This window comes from Rhinolophus hipposideros (genome assembly GCF_964194185.1).
Source record: "Rhinolophus hipposideros genome assembly, chromosome: 14".
NCBI lineage: Eukaryota > Metazoa > Chordata > Mammalia > Chiroptera > Rhinolophidae > Rhinolophus > Rhinolophus hipposideros.
The window spans coordinates 59689144-59699390 of record NC_138060.1 but is presented as its reverse complement, the minus strand read 5'-3'; positions in this window follow the sequence as shown (position 1 = coordinate 59699390).

The following is a 10247-nucleotide window of genomic DNA, read 5'->3' as shown; positions in this document are numbered from 1 at the left end:
CCCTTCTGGTCTCTGAGCTTTGGGCTGGGGGCGGTTAGGGGAGGCGACAGCTGCTTTGAAATGTGGAGAATAATAAAGCAAGGAATGTCTGAGCTTAGGGGAAAAAATAACCCCCACGGGCCTCCCACCCAGGGCGGAGTGTAATGAATTAAGTACAGGGAGGCATGTTTCATGTGGGGTGGGGGAGGCTAGAAGTCCCCTAATGAGAAACAGGGTCCTGGGTGGGGCCACCAGGAGCTGGGGGTTTAGGACCACCTGACCTGACTCCTGGGGTACCCTCACTGCCCAGAGGCTTCCTGTCAATCCCTCTTTGCCTATACAGGGAGGGCGTGGGGGTGCTGTCCCACCTCAATGCTGACCGCTGAGCCCAGGCTGCACCCCAGTGCTGGTCCCAAAAGGTCAGAAAGGGGAGAAAGTGTGGCTGACTTGGAAGGACCATCTCCTCATTCTCATCCTTCCTCAAGCATTTACTGAGCATGTGCTGTGGGTGCCTACTGCGAGCAGGATGATGGGGGCCAATGCTGCCCCCGATGGACTGATCAAACCTGCAGCCCTGCCCATCAGCTTCAGACCAGCAAGTCCCCCAAGCCCCAGGCCACCTCCTGCTTCCAGTCACCACTGCCCCTCCCCTTCCTTTGTCAATCCCTCTGCCCCAAGTAGTGTCACTCTCCCTTCCACTCCTACATTCCTGGCCCCAGCTCAGCTTCCTTCTCCCCATCTCCCTAGGGCTTGGACATCTGGGTCTGGCCCTGCCCTTCAAGTCCATGGGTCTGGGGGAATCTGGCTTTTTTTTTTACACTCATCTCCCCTTACCTCTTGTCTCTCCCTCCCCCAAAAAGACTCCCACTCTCAGGCCTTCATTTCTGCTCTTCCTTCTCTCATCCAACTGGTGAACCCACATTCATTTACCTTCAAGACTGTTTTCTAAAAGCCCACCCCTTCCCAGACGGGCCCAGGAAACAGTGGGTAAATGAGTAATTAAACTGTCAGCAAAAGGGCAAATTCTCAGCAAGGGAGCTGGAGAGCGGTGGAAGCAGGTAGGGGTGTTCCTAGGGTTTCGCAGTGACCCTGACCTCCCTGCATTCGCTTGCTTGGGGCAAGCTCCCACTTTATTTTTAAGAGGTCTGGCCTGGGCCTTGGAACTCCTTGAAATATTCTCCCCCCACAGTCCCTTCTCTCCCCCACTCACTTTAATTAAAACCATTGTTTTTCAAGCACATGTTAATTAAAAAGCAAACATGTTTTGCTAAGTAATTTGGAGGCTCTGGTTATGCAAACCAGAATCATTCCAGTTAAAAAAATTCCTCGCCCAGCTTGCCCCAGTGTCTTGGGAGCTGGAGACCCTGGTAGCTACATCAGGGTAAAAGCATATGCCTTCAGAGTTTACACTCCCTGAGGAGGCCAAGCCAGGGCATGGCGCCCACTTTGTCTCAGGTGGGACCGGTGTGGGGACACAGGGACCTAGATTCCTAGCAAACCCAGCACTGCCAACCCTCTGTAAACATGTGCTTTGGGCCCTAGGAGCAGTAGTCGGTAAGGAAGGGTGATACTCATGCCTCCATCCTGCAGGCAGGGTCCTTGTCTTAGAGCTGTAAGGTGAAGGGAGGAGGGTGGGGGCATGACAATTCGAGCCCAGCTAGGAACGCTGGTGGGCGCTGGGTGGCCAGGGTCACCTGAGGTCTCTGGCACAGCTGGGGCTATGGCTACCCAAAGCTGGGATAGTGCATCCCTGAGGTTAGGGCCCAAGGTGAGGACCAGCCTGATGGGTGGCTTGGGTATACTGAGGCATTAGCTCCAGCCGCAGCTCCCCACTCATGCTTGGTGATGCCCACAGTGCCATGTCGCCACTCTGGCTCTTGGCCCTGGGTGTCCTGGGGCCTCGGAGACCCTTCATACCCTCGGCAGCCCTCTCAGGGCCCACTGCAGGGAGCCAGAGCCCCAAGACGCAGAGTTCAGTGATTTCCAGCCCAAACCTGCTCTGAGAGTCTGCACTCGCGAGGACACAGGCTCAGGGGCAGGGAGCCAGGAATCGCAGCCGTGTGCCACCGGCTTGGCCCTCGCCCTCTTCTGTACTTGGCCTTCTTTTCTGTAAAATGAAAAATATGTGCTAGGGGGAGTGCAACTTACTACACGCAGTGTTTTCCCCATGGAGACGCACACACCCTCACAAGCGGCGACACAATGTGACACAGAGCGACACATGCTGGCGGCCGGCTTCCAGGACTCAGCCTGTGCTGGGCCACACGCCAGTGACACACACACTGCCGCTTCTCCGCTCACACCCACATCCCGGGAGGAGGCGCTGCTCCCGCCGCGCACCCCCAGCCGGCCCGCGGCGGCGCTTCTGTGCTCCGTTCCCCTTGCGGCGCCGGGAAACCGCAACGGGGCGGGTCGGGATGAGCTCACGCTGCCGCCCGCCAGGCCGCCCGGGCCTAACTCGCTCCAGATGCCGGCGGCCGCGCGGCCCGGGTCTGAGTCGCGAGCACTGCCCTCGGGCGCCCCCTTGCAGGGCACTGCGCTGGGTGGGCGGGCGGCTCCGGAGGGACTGGGGCTGGGGGCTGGGGGCTGGGGGCTGCCCACCCCGGAAGGGGCGGCCTTGAGCCCCCGCCGGCTTTCTGGTAGGCTCCGCCCAGTGCTTGATTTCGGACTTCGGTACCGGGGGGGGGGTCCAGGTGAAGGCTCTCCTGCCTGCCCCGCACGGTTCCCAAGCCACAGTCCGCGCCACCTCTCCCCTGCGGGCTCAGCACCGTGTGCTGTGTGGCGGCTGCCCCCACAGGCCGCCGTTACCAAAAGCTCGCCATCTCCCCTTCTTCTCCCGGACCCCCGGTTTCCCGGGACGCCCGGACCCACAATCAGGTACTGCAGCTCAAGCCTCCCGCCTTCGTGGCCCTGGCCAGGCCCTGCCCACTCTTGTTCCTCTCGGAACAAACACCCCAGTTTCTACTGGGAAAGCAGCAGGGGCCTGACCACCGCCTGTTTTTAATCAGGAGCTGGTATTTCCCCGAAATCGCGGGCCCGTGGCTGACCTCACGGGGATGACGGCTGGCCCTGCGCCAGGGGGCGGGAGCCGGCTCCTGAGTGAGCCCCTGACGCCTGGCCTTGCGGAGAAGTCAGCAGGGAGGAGGGGCTCTGGTTTCTAGTCCCAGTTCAGCGGCTGGCTCGTCCAAAAATCTGTCCATTTATCTGTCTGCTGTGTTGTGTGCCCTGGGTCGCTTCTCCTCAGCCCTGCCCAGGGCCCGCTTTACTCTTGCCTCTTATGATTCTGGCAAACCGCTCAACCTCTCCCCTTGCATTTCCTCCCCCGTGGGATGGAGCTGCTTGGGATTAGAGAGGGGACCAGTAAGGGAGAGCAGGTGGACCCGAGGAACAGTGATTTCCAGAGGGCAGGAGGAGGCGACTGTTGGGAGCTGAGGGTCCAGGGATCATCAAGCCCTGGGCTTCCTGGGACAGGGTTGGGGAGGTAGGCGGTGGGCCTGTCTGGTGGTTGGCAGATTTTGTTTGTCTTCTCTGGGGGCCTGTACTTTCCAGATGCTTGCAGCCCCTCCTGAAAGTAACAATAATAGTGACGGATACGTTCTGTGCCAGGCAACTCTCTAAGCACTTACAGGTATTAACACATTCTCTCCTCAGTACAGTTCATCCATTCATTCAACAAATGTTTATTGAGTGCCTACTGTGTGTTAGACATGTTCCAGGTGCTGGGAATACAGCCATGAGAAGACAAAAACTTCACCCACGTAAAGTTTACATATGGTAGGGGAAGACAACCAAATATATACGTGAGTTAAAGATATAGTTTGTCAGATTGTGAGAAGTACTACAGAGAAAATTAGAGGAGGATGAGAGGGATCAAGAGGATGAGAGTGGGGGTGGGGGCACAATTTCTGAGAGGGTGTCCTGGGAGAGCCTTACTGAGCAGGTGACATCTGAGTATAGACCACATCTGGTCCACCATTTCTTAGCTGAGAATGGTTTTTTACAGAAGAGCATTTGTAATCAATTCTATGATAGGGAACACTAACTGTCACGTTATCCCCCTAAAAGAATTCCATTCTTGTCCTTAGTTGACCTATATTACAAACAGCAACAAAAAGTACTCAGTTCTTATTTTATTTCAAATTTCATCGATAAACATTTTGTAGAAACTTGTTTTCTCTCTTGTTATATAAGTACCTCCATAATATTCTTGATTTTGTCTCTTGGCCCTCCAAGCCTAAGATAGTTGCTATCTGGCCTCTACAGAAGACGTTTGCTGGCCCTGGGGGTGAGGAAATGAGCTGTGTGGATATCTGGGTGCAGAGGGACCAGCCAGTGCAAAGACCAGAGGCAGGAGCCGGTGAGGCATCAAGGAGGCCAGCGAGTGAGGAGAGTGATAAGAAAGGGTCAGAGGAACCCAGGCAGATAGAGCAAGGACTCATGCCATCCTAGGTAGTTTTAAAATGTGTGTGGCTATCATTAATAGAACATGTTTTTTCCTATTGTATGTTCTAATTTGTTATTGCTGCAAAATACAAAGTTATTGATTTTGTATATCGATCTTTTCCCTCAGCCCTCTTAGCTTATTCTTTTTTAAATTTTTCAGTTAGTTCATTTGGATTTATTTTAGAAGGCAATTATATCTTCCACAAATGATGCATTTTGTATATTCCAGACTGCACATAACTCAGTTTCTTCTTTTCTTTCCCTCTCTCCCTCTGCTCCCCTTCTCCTTGCCTCCCTGCTGTCCCCACCCGCCTTCCTCTTTCCCTCTTCTCTTCCTTTTCTCCTATGCCTTTCTCACTCCTCCCTTCCAGTTCCTTCCTTCCCCTGCCTTTTCTTCCTCCCTTTCCCCCTTCTACCTCCCCTGTCTTCCCCCCACTTTCTTCCCCTCCCCTTATAAAGATGAGAGTTTAAGTTTTCAAAAGAGCCTCTACGAGAGGTGTCTCCATTATGTAATTTTGCTGTCCTCCCTGGGGTCGGGGGCAGAAAGCTTGGTCTCCTGACTGGGCCTGGCTGTGGACGTGGGGGCCTGGGAGGGTCATACCCAGATTGCAGAAGGGGAAGTCTAATGAGTGCTTGTGCCGATCAGAAGATGCTCTGTGGCAAGGAACAGAACACTGATGTTAAGTGGCTCTGAGTGTAAAGAAGACTAGTGGATGGCTGTCCCTCAAGAATGCATAGGTCAGATGGCTTCAGGTACACCCAGGGCCCTATTTCACTTTGTGCTCTGCCATCCTCAGGGTCAGTAATGTCAGAGGCTGTCTCCTGTGGACTTGCAGGGGGTCTGCACCAGCCCAGTGAGCCCACCTGTTTCCATTTACTCTCAGGGGGATGGGAGCAGTGTTGCTGTTGGAAGCTTCTTGAGAAGAATGAGGAGGCCTCTTCTGAGGTCCTAGAAGACCTTTCCTAAATCTCACTGGCTAGCACTGGGTTGCCTGCTATCCCTGACCCAACAGTTATGACCTTGGATGGGATAATGGTGAATATCTGTACAATTGGGCAATGGGGTGGTTTCACCTCTCAGAGACCTGTAGATACCCAATGGAGATGGGTAGTCACAGGGAAGAGGACTCTTTGCCGGGGCAGCAACCACCTTAAAGCATCTGTCATTTATTGGGTCCCTACATGTAGATACACAGCTATGAATACAGCATGAGCTTTTGCTACTATCCAAATAGGATCATACTGTGTACATCGTTCTTTTTTCACTTAATCGTATGCCTTCTACAAGTCTGAAATGAGACTTAGAGGGCTAAAATCAAGGGGTCAGCAGGGCCCATTCCTTCTGGGGGTCTAGAGAAGAATCTGTTTTCTTGCTTTTCCTAGCTCCTAGAGGTTACCTGCCTTTCTCGGTTTGTGGTCCCTCTTCCTCCATCTTCAAAGCCAGTTGTGTTGCATGTCTCTGACCCTTATTCCACAGTCACAGCTCTCTCTGATTACAGCCAAGAAAAGTGCTTCACTTTTAAGGATTTGTGTGATTATATTGTCCTCACTCAGGTAGTCCAGGATAACAACCTCATTCAGGGTCCTTTACGTTAATTACATCTGCAAAGTCCCTTTTACTGTGTAAGGTAACATAGTCACAGGTTTAGACGATATGGACATGGGTGTGCAAATGTCATTTTGAGTCCCTCCTTTCAATTCTTTTGGGTATATACCTAGAAGTATAATTTCTGGGTCATATGGCAATTCTATGTTCAACTTCTTGAGGACTTGACATATTGCTTTCCACAGTGGCTGCACCATTTTAAATTCCTCACCAGCAATGCACAGGGTTTCAATTTCTTCACATCCTCACCAACACTTGTTATTTTCTGTGTTGTTGTTGTTTGGTTTTCTGTTTGTTTTTAGTCTTCCAGTCCATGAACATAGGATGTCTTTCCATTTACTTAAGTCTTTTTTAATATTCTTAAACAGTGTTTTAAAGTTTTTAGTGTATGGGTCTTTCACCTCCTTGGTTAAGTTAATTCCTAAGTATTTTATTTTTTGATGCTATTGTAAATGGGATTGTTTTCTTAATTTACTTTTTGATTCACTGTTAGTGTATAGGAATGCAACAGGTATTTGCGTGTTGATTTTGTATCTTGCGTTTTTTCTGAATTTGTTTATTATCTCTAACAGGTTTTTACTTTTGTGTGTGGAATCTTTAGTGTTTTCTACACAAAAGATCATGTCCTGTGAACAGAGATAATTTGATTTCTTCCTTTCAATTTAAATGCCTTCATTTCTTTTTCTTGCCTAATTGCTTTGGCTGGAACTTTCAGTACTATGTTGAATAGAAGTGGTGAAAACAGACATCCTCGTTTTTTCCTGATCTTAGGGAAAATCTTTTAGTTTTTCCTCATTGAGTATGATGTTCACTCTGAGTTTTTCACATATGGCCTTTATCATATTGAGGAAGTTTCTATTCCTAGTTCACTGAATTTTTTTTTTATCATGAAAGGGTGTTAAATTTTGTCATTTTTTTTTCTTTCATCAACTGAGATGTGTACACCCACAGGCACACAGGCACACATACGAGTATATAATTTTTTTCACTTCCTTGAACACAATTAAAATAGCTATTTGGAAGTCTGTCTACTATGTCCAACACATGGGGCCCTCAAAGACAGCGTCTATCTTCTGCTCCTTTTCCTATGTACTGGTCAAACTTTCCTGTTTCTTTGCATGTTTTATAATTTTTTTCATTGCAAACCAAGATGTCTTACATAATATATTGTAGAAAATGTGGACACTGGAGGATGAAGTGTTTCTCAGCTAATTCCCAGACAGCCTATCCTCACCAGCTGCAGGCCAGGTACCACACCAGAAAGGGCGGGAACATCAGGAAGCACCCGTCTTTGAAGTGCCTACTCTAAAGGGAAAGGTCCCTATCAAGGACAGTTTCTTCAGAAGTACCCTAATCCCGAGGTCCTGAGCACGACTCTGGCTGGATACAGTGTGGTGGGAGGATCTGAGTGAAATCCACTGTGCGACATTTCCCACTCAAGCAAGGGAACTTGCAGCGCCCTTTAGACGACTCTGCAGTTCCCAGTTTGCCTCCAGGTCGCGAGGGGGCACCCAACAGGCGGTACCCATGACGTCCCTGGGCTGTTCCCGCAGCGGTGGCCGCTGCCTGGGCCTGCTTATCTGGCTCCTGTTCCTTCAGCCACTGCTCCGTGAGGCTTGGGTGGATGGGGGGGGGCTCAGGGTGGGTCGGCGCTGCCCTCACTGTCTCCAACCCACTCAGTTGGAGGCCTTGAGGACCCTGGGGCAAGCCTGTGGAAGCTGCCCCCTGCAGGGGTTCCAGGACCCTCTGGGGCCCCCAAACTCTATGAGGCTAAGGTCGACTTCGATGTGGTGGATTTTCTCCCAGGTGACTCTTCGTGTTTAGAGTAACCAAGAGAGGGCTGAGGCGCCAAAGTGGGACCCAGGGCTCCCTGGGAGTTTGTGGGGGACCAGGCTCTGGCCTCCAGGGTCTGAATGAATACAGCCCTGCCTGTGGAATCTGAAGAGGACACGGTTTGGCCTTGGGAGGTCTGAGGGTACATGGCCTGGGGACTCTGCAGCACTGCTCTGTAGCCTAAGAGGACATGGCCTTCTTGGCTGCCTGAGGGGCACCTGTTCCTTTCCTGGGAAGCTGGGGGCTCAGGGGAGATAGGGCCTGTTTCTTTGAGGTTCTTCTTCCTACACTGTCTTCACCCCAGTGTGTGGCCGAGTGCTCATGAAAATCTTGGGAGGAGACGATGTCGAAGAAGGAGAGTGGCCCTGGCAGGTGAGCCTGAGGCTCGGTGACAGACACGTGTGTGGAGGCTCCCTCATCCACAGCAGTGGGTGCTGACTGCAGCCCACTGCATTTTAAGGTGAGAAGTTGCAAGTGGAGATGTGAGAGTTCTGGAGCTGGTCCTGCCTTCCTCAGACACCTGATACTTTCTGTTGCGCTGGCAAGTTGGCAGAAACCAAACCCAACCCAACCCAAACCAAAGCACATATGACACAAATGGGAGGGGTTCTGCATCGGTAGTCCTGTTCTTAGGAACACTAGTTTGGTGAACACAATCAATTGTTTGGGAGAGCCAACCAATGTTCAGAGTCCTTAAGGGGAGGTTTTGGTGAATGGTGGTAGAGAGAGTGGTGAGGCAGGTTGGGGCCAGATTGGGAAACACCTGAAATGTGTGGGGAAGGCACAAGGGACGCTTCCTAGGGTCTTTAGGAGGGACATGATTTCTCTCCCACAGCCGTCTCCATTACACTGGCAAGACGGGTGATCGGAGTATCTTTAAGGAAGTCACGAGTGTGGTGGTCCCTATCCAAAAAGCCATTGTTCACCCTCGGTTCTCAGCAGCTGGAACCATTCGAAATGACCTTGCCCTTCTTCGGCTTCTCTACCCTGTACATTTCACGGTGGCCATCCAGCCTGTATGAATCCCTAAGAAGACTCTCAAGGTGGAAGCTGGGACCAGGTGCTGGGTGACCGGATGGGGCAGAAAACAATATGGTGAGACTGTGAGGCAGGAAGCAAGCTTGGGCAGAGAGAGGTAGCCTTGTCCCTGGATTAGGCAAGAAGGCGAAAAGGAGAGACAGGGAGGCGCACTGCATGGCAGGTGGGGAAGATGGGCAGCAGTTTAGCAGCAGCCAGGGTAATGGTTCCTGATTGGCTTGAGCCCAGAAATTGGTTAAGGTCTTTTGTTGCAACACACATATTTGATGAACAGTACCAGTCCTGGGGACTGGATCTGCAATCAGGAGAGGAAGAATTACATGGGTGAAGTCTCCTTCTGCAGATTTGTGGGGGGGACTCTGCCTGACTGATTTCCAGATATATTTAGGTTCCTTGGGGACAGAGCCAGGTGCTATGGAGGAGGGATTTCTGCTTAGGCTGTGAAGAGCTGTCTGCCAGTCAGAACTGTCCCTCACTGGAAGTACCTTCCTTAGTGGGTAGGAGCTTCCTGTTCTTGGGGGTTTAGGCAGAGCCCTGTGAGGCTGTAGGGCCGCCTATCCCTGGGGAGAGGCTGGGTTTGGTACCTTTGGGGCACTTCCTGTCTGAGAGTCTGTGATCCTGCTCTAACGTAAAGACACTTTACTGATGCACTGGCCACCTGTCACTATTATTGGTACTCAGAGTAACAGACACTTGGTTATCACTTCTCAGGCTGGTAAGGCCTCGCCTCTTCCTGTCCTGATCTGTTCTTCCTTCTCCTGTCTTGGTTTTGGCTCTTCCCTTCTCTTCTCCCCTGTCAACTTTGGGCCTCTCTTTCCTCTGATGTCAAATGGGGACATACCCACTGTCCTGCCTTTTTCAAGGGGGATTCCAGATGCTTAGGGGGCTTCCTGTCCACCTGCGCAGGTCCACCCACTGCTGAGTTTCTTTGCTTGTAGGTGGCGAAGTTTTTCATATGTTCTCCAGAAGGTCGACCAATACATCATTTACAATGAAGGATGTGATGAGGTGGTCCAGAAGGCCCTGGCATCGAGGAAGAAAGTGGTTCTGGAAGGGATGGTCTGTGGATACGTAGGTACAGGAAAAGACTCTTGTCAGGTAAATTCACGGACCCTTTTCTACCTCTGCATTAAGGTGCTTTCCTCATTCCCAAGTGGCAAGGCCTAGGTTATTTACCACCTCCTTCTTTCATCCCCTGAGTTAAGGAGATTCATGAGGAGAGCCCCTCATGGCTCCCCTGAGCTGGCCTGGCCTGTTCCTTCAAAAGGGAGCAGCCCTTGCTGCCGGGGGAGATTCCAGGGTGTGGGAAAGATGGGGGCGGGCAATGCTAATATAAGTTCCTTTCACT